The sequence below is a fragment of the Bidens hawaiensis genome, unplaced genomic scaffold (genome assembly GCF_021521415.1).
Source record: "Bidens hawaiensis isolate Kalapana, Puna unplaced genomic scaffold, B.hawaiensis_p1.1 tig00048806_1, whole genome shotgun sequence".
Lineage (NCBI taxonomy): Eukaryota > Viridiplantae > Streptophyta > Magnoliopsida > Asterales > Asteraceae > Bidens > Bidens hawaiensis.
This window is the reverse complement of record NW_027498716.1, coordinates 1-14,493: the sequence shown is the minus strand read 5'-3', so window position 1 is coordinate 14,493 and position 14,493 is coordinate 1. Positions and strand designations below refer to the sequence as shown.

General features: G+C 34.3%; 2 pseudogenes; one reads left to right on the top strand and one right to left on the bottom strand.

Moving 5' to 3' along the window:
* Positions 1 to 674: 674 nt before the first annotated feature.
* LOC143597634 (josephin-like protein pseudogene) lies at positions 675 to 1,568 on the top strand (annotated as a pseudogene).
* Positions 1,569 to 10,563: 8,995 nt separating this feature from the next.
* Positions 10,564 to 14,397, bottom strand: LOC143597640 (sodium-dependent phosphate transport protein 1, chloroplastic-like; annotated as a pseudogene).
* Between the last annotated feature and the right edge of the window lie 96 nt (positions 14,398 to 14,493).

The window sequence follows — 14,493 nt, the reverse complement described above, 5'->3', positions numbered from 1 at the left end:
GAATTTGTCATTTTCTTTCATAATTTCTTTTGTTATTATTATTTTAGCCAATACTTTATGATATCATATGCTATATATGTTAGTCGTTAATAAAAAAACTATTTTTTAAATGTTGTCATTTTGCAATTTATTATTTATGAATATTTATAGAGTTAAATACATAAATGGTTCATGTAGTATGTCTAAATTTTTTAGTTATACTCAAGTATGAGAAACTTGGGTGTGCATGAGTCGTTTTGCTTTAGTTTTGGCCCAAAATCATAACCATAATTGATTGGTTGTGACGGTTTTGGTTAATCGGTTATGAATGCTATAGCGGGTCTGTCACGTCTCAGCTAATCATGAATCCGCGTCTAGCTAAAAATAGCTCTAAGCAATATGATTGAACATTATTTGAGCCTAAAAGTTTGAGCTTGAAATTATTTGATCATGGAAGTGCTATCACACATTTTTATATATTGATACTTCACATAGAAACCCCAATAAGTTATTATAACTTTGGATTGATAGAAACCCCCAATCGTAATTTGGTTATAGGTTGGTTAATTCGTCACCTAAGTTATTATAACTTTGGCTCTACATAAACCCGCAATTGGTTATTTTTTTAATTTTAGAGAAACAAAATCACAATCTTAACCGGTTTTGATTAATCGGTTATGAATGTTATAGCGGCTATGGCTCAACTAACTGTGAATCCGAGTCTAGCTAGAAATAATCGGTTATCTCAGAAATTTGAGATCATGTACAGGAGTTTGTCTTTATTTTGCTGAAGTTTAAGATCATTTACAGTAATATTTGTTCGAGATTCCTTTACTGTGATTTGAGTTTATGTAGCTGAAATACGAGTTTTATTTTGCAAAAATTTGAGATCATATACAGGAATTCGTCTTCATTTTGCTGAAGTTTTAGATAATTTTGCTGAAACTTGAGATCACTTATAGGTAACGTGCGTTCGTTTTTCTGACATTTGAGTTAATTTTTCTGAAATTTGAGTTTATTTTGCTAAAAACTGCGATCACTTACTGAATTTTGAGTTTATTTTTCTGAAATATGAGATCGCTTGAATTTCAGTTTATTTTACTGAAATTGAGATCACTTACTGAAATTTTAAAATCTGCATGTATAATGCAAATTTATCATTTTAAAGTAATGCTTTTTATGTTTCATTGAATAAAGTTTCAATCTTTCAAGATCTGCACAGTTTTGGATATAATCAAATTTCTTTTCTTGTCATACAGGAAAAAAATGCATTTACACGAACCGATCTGGACAATATAGCTGAAAAACTTGTTCTCGAAGATCCATGCAAAGGAAACAGCTGGACACCAATCTTCAAACCTCATCATAATTCACTAACCGGCAATTATGACGTAAACGTGTTGGTTGTTGCAGTGGAACAAAAGGGTAAGAAGGTAATTTGGCATGACAGGCGTACCAAAGCTTCTTCCATTGATCTTGAAAGTGAAGGTAAGTTAACGGGAATTGTGTTAAACGTTCCTGTTAAAAGATATGGTGGGATTTGGAAAAGCAGACATTGGGTTTGTTTGAAGAAGATTAATGGTGTTTAGTATAATTTTGATAGCGATCTTTCGTTTCCGTGTTTGTTTGGAAGCGTTGAAGAATTAAGGGAGTTCTTGGATGCTGCTATTAATGTTGGTACCGAAATATTGATTGTAAAGAATGATGATTAGATTGGCACAATAGAGGTTTGATGATCGTCGTGTATATTGTAATGCACAAGCTAAAATTAACTTGTTCATAAGTAATAAGTTGCAGATTTCTTATATAAGTATTTTAGACAAATGTGCATATTTGTGTATGTAATGTTCATGTAATCATGTCTAAATTGAGTAGAGGCACAATACACACATATGTGTATATTAGTATGTTTGCGATTTCTTTTAAAGCAAACGTTTTATTTTGTCTAAATGCATATATGCGTGTGTAAACGCTACTATATGCACAAAGTCGCCTTTTAACACCATTGAAACTCATCTTTGTTTTTGTTGGACGCATATATCCCTCGCCCTTTCGTACGTGTGGCACGTCCTGGTGGATTGATGCTGTGATCCGCAATGGTGGTGGCTGGCTTCGTAATGGGTCTTAATGCGAAAACACACATATAATTTAACTTTTTTTGAACGCTTTTAATCATTTAAATAAAAGAAGTTTTATACATTAATGTTGTATAAAATATAAAATCTTGTGTGAGACACATATTTCAAAACCTTAGATTGTGACATTGTGTTATCATATTTTGTTAAAAATAGTAAACTTCCAACCATAAAAGGTGCCTGTATATGCACATTATTTGACTTGACTCACTGACCTACATTGTTACTTATGTGAAACCTTTGATTTTTATGGTAGGTCCAATTCAACAACTGGCTTCAATGTTTCATCTATCCAATTTCACAAGCACTAACACTTGTACCATAAATACAACTCAGTATTATTGTTTTACATATAAATACCTCTTGCTAGCTGCTACCAATCATATATCATTATATCATATATGTAACCTAATCTTGATCATCTCTCTATCTCCCTTCTATCCATCATTAATATTAATATGCGTGCGCGCACATACACACATACACTTAATTAACATGAGAGCTGCCATGTCTTGCAAAGGGAATCCTAGTAAAAGAGTTGATGGTAAGACAAAGATAGCAGGGAGTCATAGATTATTATTGCCAGTCAAGTACCTTAAACATGTCGGTAACTGGATGGTGGCTGTTTTTTGTTACGTTTCTCCTCGAAAATGGGGTTCCACAAAGGTATCTTCTTCGGGAACACAAAAACGGCTTGCGGCTTCACCTAATCTAGATTCCCAAAGAGCAGAAGCTGTTAAGGATTGCATAGATTTCATTAACTCATCTTCTTCCTCAACCAAGTCTAATGCTGTTTGTTCTTGAGTTTTTGGTGAGTTAGGGATCTAGTATATTAATGGTGATGTGATTGAATCATGATTATACGATCATCTGGGTATTTATTATTTAATATTTTAATTGATAATAAAATTTTGAGCCCATGTATACTTGTTGGGTAAACTATATTATATCTATGTACACCACTTTTTTAAGATCCCTTAGATACTTTATCTTGATGATAATTTATGGTCACCATGGTGTAAATGACAACGACGACGACGACGATGAACAGAACAATGATTTAGGGTTACTTTCTTGTTCAAAATTTGTAATTTATGATGAATTTGTGTACAACACTTATGAAAAATAACATGAATTGTTATATTATATTATGTTTGTATATATATTCATGTACGTCAAAACACTTAACAACCGTGAATCAAACATGCAAATGTTCAATGCAGCTTACATACTATTTATTACATCTTGCTTAGGGCCGCCCCCCTTTATGAATCGGGCTTGAATAATTCAAAATTTCGAACTGAACAGGATTCGAAATGAATTTGAATTTAGGTATCTCGAACCTAAATTGAATCGAATAACACACGAATGCGCATTATATCTAGTTTTTCTATCAATTTAGTTATAAGACACTTATTATTTAGTTCAAAATCAGTATATACTTGTGTTATTTTATATTTATAGTATACTTATAATTCTGAGTTTTTAATTTTTTTTAGCTAATTTCATTTATTTGAATAACCTGATCAGATTTAACTGGATTAAAATAAGCTTACTCAAATCGTTTTTTTTTTTAACTTTATTCTTGTTCAAATCAAATTTAATTTCAGTTTTAAAAATTTCAAACTTGAATAATATATTAGAGGTATGTTAAAAAAAAGACAATGTGAACTGTATTTTTGTTCAGATTTAAAGAGATAAGTGTTAAGTTTTTTGTTTTTTATTTTTTATTTTTTATTTGTCTTTATTCTTTTTTTTTTGAAAAGTTGATTGCATCGCATGCCAGGCCAAGACTGATTTGATAGCAATATTGTAATTAATATGATGTTATGTGACAATGTTAAATGAGGAAATGCCAGAAAACACATAAATGCATCGACTTATTATGTTATACTAAAGATATATATAACACCTTTTCCATGAAAAGTTTTTCACCTCAAATACCTTTAATTACATGTGTCACTTTTGTTATAAAAAAATTCATACCAAACTCAAAAGTTTTATGCTTTTTAATTTTATAAAAGTTTTGTAATTTGTTATACTTTTTAAAAATATGTTTTAATAGGTTTGCATGCATTAATGTTACTAGCTAGAAAGGGTGTGTTTAATCATTTATAATGGTGCGTCCACATGAAAAAGAAAGTGTCAATGAAAGCTCCCTTTGTGGTGGTCCTAAAACCTAAATGATTTGCAATGAATATTGATACAAAACACATTTAAGAGTCTATCAAACTTTACAAGTCCGATGCACCGTTGTAATGAATTTTGAAGCACAACATGTAATGAATACCAAAATCAATGTCTCCAAGCTTTGATGTCTGATGCACGGTTGTAATGTACTTTAAAGAACATGTTTAATAACGATGTGTAAATCCTAGTATAACAATGTTACCAACTTCGATCATGTTTTGATTCACTATTGTGATATTTATTTAATAACGGTGCATCAAAACTATTACAACCATGCATCATTTTCTACTTGTAAGAGGTTAACATGTAAAACATGTGTAAATAGTCGATATGTAAAACCATTATAATACTTTGACAGACATCGGTCTAAAATTATAACATTGTGTTTAATTCATTACAATAATACGTCTAACTTTCAACTTTTCATGGTTTGTTTCATTATTTTAAAGATATTAGACGCATATGTATATAACATCGTGTGTGACCCATTAAAATTGTCGCGCCTAACTTCTTAAGTTTGATTCACTTTTGTAATTATAGCTTGTAATCCTTAGTTCAATAATTCATAGAATCGCAACTAAACTTATATGCAATATCTTTATATTGGTGACATATCTTAAGTGGGTGAATATTGTAGTATGAACAAAATCTAGTTGGAACATTAATTGAAACAGGAGACAACACATGTTATCGTTTATATGGTGCTTGGATGGTGTACCGTACGAAGTAGGCTCCATACCGGGACTCCATATTATATGACTGTCGGTCCACCGGCAATTAAAATAAAACCAACCATCAATAATATATGTATATTATGTAGTTGATAACAGTAGACACGCTTATATACGAACACATTTTAAATATATAATACATGTATATATCAGTATGTAATCGACCGTCTTTTAGAATCACTAAAAATTTTTGGGTCGAATGAGAAAAAATGTTTTGGAACTTTAAGTAAAAGTGTTTATTGTCGCATTTATATATTTAAACAACTAAAATTTAAATTGGCTTAAATGAGCCGAGTAATTGAATATAAACATTAAAAATATATATTTTCTTCATAAAACATATAAAAAAAATTAGAAAATTTTAGGGCCTAGCCGTATGTGGTCGTCAACCAACCTGTCCTCCTATCCAAGTCAACCATATTAAGGAGGTGAGTCCATCGTCCAAGTCTTCTTTTCTTGTTGTAGTTTTCATTTGTTCGTTTGAAAAGTGTCATTTTTGTTTTCACATAACTGAGATAGCAATGACTAGTGTTGCAAAAATCCTAACTATGTGCCGATTAATCCCCGATTAATCGCTATTCCCACTTCACTGATTAATTTTGGGTTAATCGTTTAATTAATCAGTCAATGGTCAAATTCGGTCAAAATCATGATTAATTAGACTTAATCAACTTTTTCAGATGAGGTTTTGGTCAAAATCGGTGGTTTCCGACGAGATTCCAGCAAAAATTAGCGGTTTTACGGCGAGATTCCAACCAAAACTAGCAGTTCCCAGTCAATTTCTTGCCAAAATGTGTTTGTGTATGTATAAAACTAAAAATTATTTACAGTGTGTGCGTGTATATATAAACTGTAAATTATACATTAAAGTTCAATCCGATTAATCCTGATTAATTTGGATTAATTCGGAATAATCGCTAGTTTCCATCAAACCGCTTGACTAGCGACTAGCGAATTTACAACATTGGCAGTGACATATAGGATTTTTTTTTTCATTGAATGGGGCTATCAGGGACTCCTAGAATGATTAAGGAGGTGATTCCCTCATACTAGTCTTCTTTTACTCATTGTGATTTTCATTTGTTCGTTTGGGCTTTCATTTGTTCGTTTGAAAATTGTAACTTCTTTATTTCACTAAAATGGGCTAGCAACGACTGGTGGACTTTTGTTTTCACTTAACAGGGCTATCAAGGAGTCGTGGTATGATCAAGGAGGATTCTTCATTTTAGTCTTCTTTTGCTCGTTGTGGTTTCCATTTGTTCGTTTGGGCTTCCATTTGTTTATTACAAGTGTCGCTTCTGTTTTTACTGAACTGGGCTAACGACGACTGGTTGTTTTTTTTTAACTGAACGGGACTATCAGGGGCTCGTGTGATGATCAACGAGGTGAGTCCCTCATTTTAGTCTTCTTTTATTCGTTGTGGTTTTCATTTGTTTGTTTGGGCTTTCATTTGTTCATTTGAAAATGTTACTATTGTTTTCACTTTACACGATAACAGTGACTCATGAGCTTTTGTTTTCACTGAAAGGACCTATTAGGAACTCGTGGGATGATTAAGGAGTTGTGTCTCTCATTCTAGTCTTCTTTATTCGTTGTGGTTTCTATTTGTTCGTTGAAAAGTGCCGTTTCTGTTTTCGCTAAATGGGGCTAGCAGTGATTGCGGGCTTTTGTTTTCACCGAACAGGGCTATCAGGGACTCTCTCTGGGATGATCAAGGAGGTGTGAGTATCTCGTTCTAGTTTTCTTTTGCTCGTTACGGTTTCGATTTGTGTAACATCCTACTTTCGGTTATAATAATAAAATAAACTTTGTCTATTTTATAGTGGGTCGTTATCGGTTTAGATAAATGGAATATGAGTTGGGCTAGTGTTGGGTTAAATGGATATGGGTTATGGACTTGGGTTGTAAAAGAAAGAATGAGAGACCATGGGCTTAAGCCCATGATCCCTAAATATATAAACCATAATCACCATTAATTCCTCATTTTACACATATTCCATACACCACCAAAACACACACTTAATCGTTCTCTCTAGTTCTCTCCCTATCTAAACCGAAACCAAGAAAGAATCCGAGCACCGACCCGAGGTAATGATAGTTTTATATTGTATGAGCTTAAACCGTTAGATATAGTCATGTAACGACGAGCCGACACCGTTAAACCGTTTAAGTCACGAGATCCGGGTGGAATCGGGTATAAACCGAACCTATGATGAGCTTAGGGGTCACCCTAGCTCAAATCTGGATCGAACGGGACGAAAAACGGTGAAAAACGAGTTAAAACTCGTTTTTCCGGCGTGTTCGCGGTTTTCCAGCGGCGGCGCCGGAAAGGCGGCTGAGTATTTTTAGGACGTCTGAGAATGTTTCTGACATTCTCTGACAAACCGTAACCCTGATTCGTTAACGAACCAGGTGTGATTCGCCAAGTGATTCGCTAAAGAAATCATAGCGAACTACCCTTAGTTCGCGTCCAGATTCGTTAAAGGAAAAGAACAATGAACTAGCCCATTTCGCTAAGGTCTAGTTTGTATAAGGATCAGTTCGCTATATGGACCAGTTCGTGAAAGGGTCCAATTCGTCATAAGGACCAGTTCGTTATAATGCTTGATTCGTTACATTGCCAGATTCGTTATAATGGTTAATTCGCTATGAACTCCCATTCGTTAAGGACTGAATAGCGAATTATAACTTTGAAAGAATGACAGAACAGTCCTTTGACTTAGAAAAGAATGAATTAATTACAAGTAAGCCCTTGAACTTTGAGTTATCGAATTATATAATAATTTAAAAAGCTTGACCCCAGCCAGGGGCTCTACCCCTTGGACCCTGCTAGGGGCTGCCGCCCCTAGACCCCGCTGCCAGGGGCGGCTGCCCCCGGACCCCCGTTCTTCGAGGGTTATAATTAGACTAGAAACTCAAGATAAGTAGTGATAGTAATTGATGCATGTAATTATTATACAGTTAGCCGTGCCCAACTGAAGAAGGGAATAACAATTAACGGTGAACGTAACCGACGTCAGGTGAGTTTCTAGCCCCATTCCTTGTTATGTTTTCGGGGCTGTGTGCATACTCGATGTGATTAGTTAAGACACTTATCATAAGTGATAAGTGTATGCCATATATGTATTATGTGAAATGTATGAATGATTTTTTGTTGGTAGATGAACGATCTTCGGAATTGCATGTACTGTCAGGAAATGGTTGATGTTACATGTATGACGTAAGATGAAGAATGATTGATGTATGTATGTACGAAACTTACGATTATGTATATAGAAAAGTATGTTATAAAGGTATGGAAGAAAGGGTACCGGACCCAAATAATATCCGAGGATGAAGGGTGACCGGACCCTAATAATATCCGAGGATGAAGGGTGACCGGACCCTAATAATATCCGAGGATGGAGGGTACCGGACCCTAATAATATCCGAGGATGGAGGGTACCGGACCCTAATAATATCCTAGGTATGTAGGGGGAATGCTCTTTATAACGTAAGGTTAGTTATGTATGTGTATAAAAGAATGATGGACAGGTTAAGTATGTAATGCGTACCTACGGGCACGTATATGTGTATGTAAAGTAAGTTACGTGACTAACTAGAACTCACTCAGCGTAGCTGACTTTTAGTATGCACGCAGGCAAATAGGTTGAGGCAGCTCGCGCGATTGAAGACACATGGCATGGAATCGAAGATACTGGCATCTCGAAGAAATGTTGTGATGTTTTAAAGATTACGTTTTGTTTTAAATGACTATGAATGTTTTATAAGACAAGATTTGAAGGTTATGTAATACGTTATGGTTGAAGTTTTATATTCCGCGTAAAGTTTTAATTAACTCTGATATTTAGAACTGCGTTTATGAGTAAATCCAACACCAAAGTAGGGCTACCGGTAACGGGGCCTTACAATTTGTTCCTTTGAAAAGTGTCATTTCTGTTTTCAATTAATTGGGATAGCAACGGCTCGTGAGCTTTTGTTATCACTGAATGGGGCTATCAGGGACTCATGGGATGACTAAGGAGGTGAGTCTCTCATGTTAGTCTACTTTTACTTGTTGTGGTTTCCATTTGTTCGTTTTAACTTTCATTTGTTCGTTTGATAAGTGTCGTTTCTGTTTTCATTGAACGGGGCTATTAACGACTAGTGAGCTTTTGTTTCCACTAAACGGAGCTATCAAGGACTCGTGGGATGATTAAGGAGGTGAGTCCCTCATTCTAGTCTTCGTTTACTCGTTGTGGTTTCCATTTGTTCGTTTGAAAAGTGTCGCTTTTGTTTTCACTAAACTGGCTAGCTGCGACTGGTGGACTCTTGTTTTCACTTAACGAGGCCGCCAGAGACTCGTGAGATGATTAAGGAGGTGAGTTCTTCATTCTAGTCTGTTTTTACTCGTTGTGGTTTCCATTTATTTGTTTGGGCTTTCATTTGTTCGTTAGAAAATTGTCGTCTTTGTTTTCACTGAATGGGACTAGCAACGACTGGTGACCTTTGTTTTCACTGAACATGGCTATTAGGGACTCGTGATATAATCAAGGACTGCCCTCTTTGAGAATTGTTATATGTTGTCAGGCCGAAAAGCGGAAAAAAAAAAATGAAGTAAAAGATTTTTCTGTTGGCTTTAACAATTAAGTTTTTAAATAAGCTTACTTGTTATGATTTGGGCTATGAAAAAAAAAAGTTCTTTATAAAAATATGCTTAAATGAGTTGAGTAATTAGATTTAAATTTTAAAATACATATTTTTTATAGAAAAAAAGTAATAAAAAAAAGGTTTAAAAAAAATTCTGGTCTAGCAGGATGATCGGGCCGGAGGCCGTTGACCATCCGGCCCTCCTATCCAAGCCAGCCATGTGTGTAATACATAACCAACTTTAATAATCATATAAATAAACAGTATATACTACTTTAAACGTTATACATAACTTGTTACTCGTCCGTTTTCAGCCTCTCTTCAATTACATATGACCAATATTATGAACACCTATCATTTACACAAGTTTTTCTTCTTCATGATGTGGCGGGGTCCATTAGAGGGATCAAATATGGGCTTTAGGCACATGATTGATATCTAGTTGACTATGTAAGATGGAACTCAAAACCAACTTTTGCACAATTGAATAAACAGAATATAATTATTTGCTCATGATTTTAAGGACGTTAAGTAATCTAACAGATACTTGCATTTCATGTATATTGCTACTTGTGTGATCATAATTCACAAAACTTTTAAACAAATTAACCAACGTTGCCCGCTTTATATTGACATCACATTCATGACATAACCATAACCGGTTATGGTTAGTAACCGAAATTTGAATAACTGGTTAACCGGTATTTGCATCCCTCTGGCTGTACTATTATGTATATATCTTGAACACGAGTTATAATAAACTTTTACCAAATTATTTTGTCAAGATTCAATTATGTATCGAATAATATTGTTACATTAAGTGCATGTTAAAATGTCGAAACCACGCCAAAACAACGAGCACTCGATTCTTTCAAAACAATGTATCACATACTTGACAGAACTACATACAAAAGGGTATATTTCATAAATGATGAAATGATATCACATTGTATTAGTAGTATCATATAATATACAAATTCTATCAAAATGTGTGTCTAATCTTCCTATACTTTCCTATCTTTACACCTGGTGTGTGAAAAGGTGTTTTCTCATCATTTTTGTGTGCCAAAATGTCATCTTTTAAGCTTGTGAAAACATACCATCATGGTTTCTATTGAGCCTCAAAAAATGCTTGCACCCATTTGTCGATTCTAATTCGCTTCATTACGGGTGACAGATGAGATCTTATGTAAGCTAGTCGATTATTTTCTCACCAGTTGAAAAAAGGTTCCATATCACTGTTCCAGCCAAATATAGCCCGATTGCAACGTCAAAGACTTCATCCCATGATCCTTATGTCACCATGTGCAAGTTAGTTTAAACGGTCTCGTTTATATAGTAAAAGGAAAATGAAAATATAATTTGATATAAACATATAACATTTTAAAACAAAAAATAAAAAAGAAAAATAATATTAGAGGTCTCAAGCATTGGTTCATGGCCCGAGAGCATGTGATGTTAACGTAAGAGACTACAGGTTAGGGGTGTAAACGAGCCAAGCTGGCTGGTGAGCTACTCGAGATTAGTTCGTTAAAAGTAGAAGCAAGCCGAGCTTAAATGAGCTTGAGTCTTTAAGTAAGCTTGTTTAATAAACTAGCCCGAACCCGAGCTTTACTTATCGAGCTTGAGCTGGCTCACTAGCCTAAATGAGCCATTATTTGTATAGCGTTTATGTATTAAATATATACTTATATAGTAGTATATATTATAATAATTTGATATTTTTAGTAAAATGATTTATGAGGTTTATTATAATAGGACTTTGGGTCGACTTTCAACCCGTTTCCTTTTAAGGTTAATCTATCAGTGCACCAGTTTGGCCCGTTAGAGGTATAGGTCAAGATCACCAGGTATTATTGATGATTATACTTCTCGTTATTATGAAGTGATATAAAGAGTACCGTGTTGCAAGATGTAACCAGTGGCTGCAGTACCAAAGACACCAGCCAGGACTCCCGCGGTATTAGACAAACCAAGCAACACCCCCTGTTAATGAACATAAATATTATCAAATGTCATATTTTTTTATTTTTATTTTTTGGTTGAATAAGTTATGTACTTATTTTAAATATAGTCTAGATGCTTACCGAATATCTAGGGGCAATATCTTGATGATTTGAATATAAACCAGACTGTGAAAATGCATCAGAACCCTGTAAATTTAAATATTTAGCCACTTCTAAAATTTTAAAAACTTATTATAAACTACCCAAAACTTTAAAAACTATCTGATTAAAATTATTCACATAATTAAGCATGTACCTGACTACACGCCATGCAAAAAACAGCCATCGCAGGAGAGTCAACATGGCTTAATTGAGATAAGAAAAATGCTGGTCCAAGAAATCCAATTGACTGCATTACCTGAGTTTTTTGGGGCATAAAAGGGTAAATAAAATGAGAAATAAAGCCGTGGGTAAAAGACCCGAACTTGAAAAACAATAAGCGTAAACCAACTCAAAAAGGAACAAGAAAAAAAGAATCAATATCTTGATCCTAAAAAAACAGACCCATGACCAAACAAGGATTAGTCAAACAGTCCACCGTCCATTTTGTCACCTCTAAATATTACCTTTCGAACCGTGGTCACAGACCATCCTTTACTGACAAGTGTGTCTGCAATCCATCCTCCAAGATTAGCAGAAAATGCCATTGTTAACCAAGGTAATACACAAAATAGCCCAGATTCTGTTAGATTGAAGCCTAGAACCTGTTATTAAGATCAAACTATTCAATTGCTTTCACAATATACAACATCATGATAAGACTTTTTAAGTTTGGTCCTTAAATAATGGATGTGGCATTGTTTTGCTTGACATTATATGATCAAGCATACACTAGAATTACTAACCTGGTTATAATAAGTAGGCATCCATGTGAGGAGAATAAATGTTCCCCAATTGTGACAAAAATGACAAGTTATCAAAGCCCATACAGGTGCTTTTTGATAATATTGATCCCCAAGGAATAGTTTTAACGGGCTCCTCAGACACTCGATTTTGAAATATCAGTTTCTTTTCTTCGGGACGGAGGTCCGGATCTTCAAGAGGTGAACTGTATGCCTATAACATACAACATATTATATATAAAAAAACAAAACAAAAAACAAAAAACAGAATAGAATTCTTGAAAATATGTCACAAATGATGACCAATTTTGAAATAATGAATTTTGTAATCATGAGACAACTAGCTTTAAAAGAAACCGGTCAAATATTATTACTATTATTGAAATAATGAAATTTGTAATCAAAGTAACATATTAGTTATCTTTATAAGATGTAAATGAACCTAACATGGCATGAATTTAACACGAAATTCATGGGTTTGAGTTTGGTATAAGCGGGTTCGGGTCAGTTTTTGGTCAAACCCATGAACCTGTTTAGTTAAACGGGCAGTTTTATGTCAAGTGGTTGGCCTGTTTTAACCCATTTATTTTTTATTTTATTTTCTTCTAAGAGTGTTTTATGTAATAATTTAAATTGGTTGGGTGTTTTGCCAAAAATTTAAAATTAAAGGGAAATTGAAATAAGATTATACAATTAAAATGTGATTGTTTTATATCAATTTGTATATTTTGTTGTGAAAAATGTAAATTTAAACGTATTATATGTAAAAACACTTAAAAACAAAAAACTTTCTGGTCAAACGGGTCATCTTCAAGTCAACCCGCAGATATGCATGTTGTGTTCAGGGTTCAACGTGTCTAACATGATTTTCGTGTTGAGTTAGACCCTCCAATGCACAAACACGACCACTTTAGCACCCTTGTCGATTTCGAAAACCCATAAAACCTACCTTATTTAACCATAATGTAGCCCACACGGTCCCAAGAGAACCGAAAGAGAAAAACACCGAGGGCCATCCATACGAATGTATCAAAAACGGTGAAAATGCAAGGGCCCGTTACAGACCCGAGGTACATTCCACTGTACACCAAAGCCAATGATCTACTTCTCTCTGCAACTGGTACCCATTTTGACAAAAGATTGTTCATAGCAGGCATAGCAACACCCTACAATAACAACATAACATCATAAACTTTTATAAAAACCAAATGTGCATCATGAAAACAAATCCAGCGAATAAGATTGAATTTGAATATGATGAAGAAAGTTCGAAAACAAACCTCGCCTACACCCATGCATGCACGGACTATTAATAAGAATGGTAGTCCTAATTTTGCAGCAATTGGTGTAAGAACTGTGGCTACTGACCACCAAATGACACCAAATGCTAAAACTCGTTTCCCGCCTACAGTGTCGGCCCATATGCCTCCTGCAACCTAACCGTAACTACCATTAGTTCAAATCACAAGCACCACAAGGATGAATTTTATGTCATGATATGTGAGTTCATTTGCATATTATTCTAATAATCTAACAGAAACATTAATAATGTATGAACTATGAAGGATGAAATTGGGAAACCTGAGTGAGAAGGTAGCCCAGAAGAATGATGACTGTATCAAACCAACTGTTGTAGAATTCCAATGGAACTCTGATGACATTGGTAGTATAGCAATGCTCATATTCACCTGCCATAAAGAAACACCTAACTCAAACATCCAATATTATACACTCTAATTCTCTAAGCATTAGCTTCATCCAATATCCCGGTGACATTTAACCAGTGAACTTCCCTAATCGGTACCAGTTAAACAAAATAAAAGTATCCACAATTCAGAACTCCATATAAATTTCAATTCCATTCTATTCGATTCGCACCTGAAAGCAGCTTAACATGAGTAAATTCTACACAAACAACGTACCCTGTATAATCTCACTCATAGAAAAGTTATTGGTAGGGCCTGGGAAGAGTGTGATGACA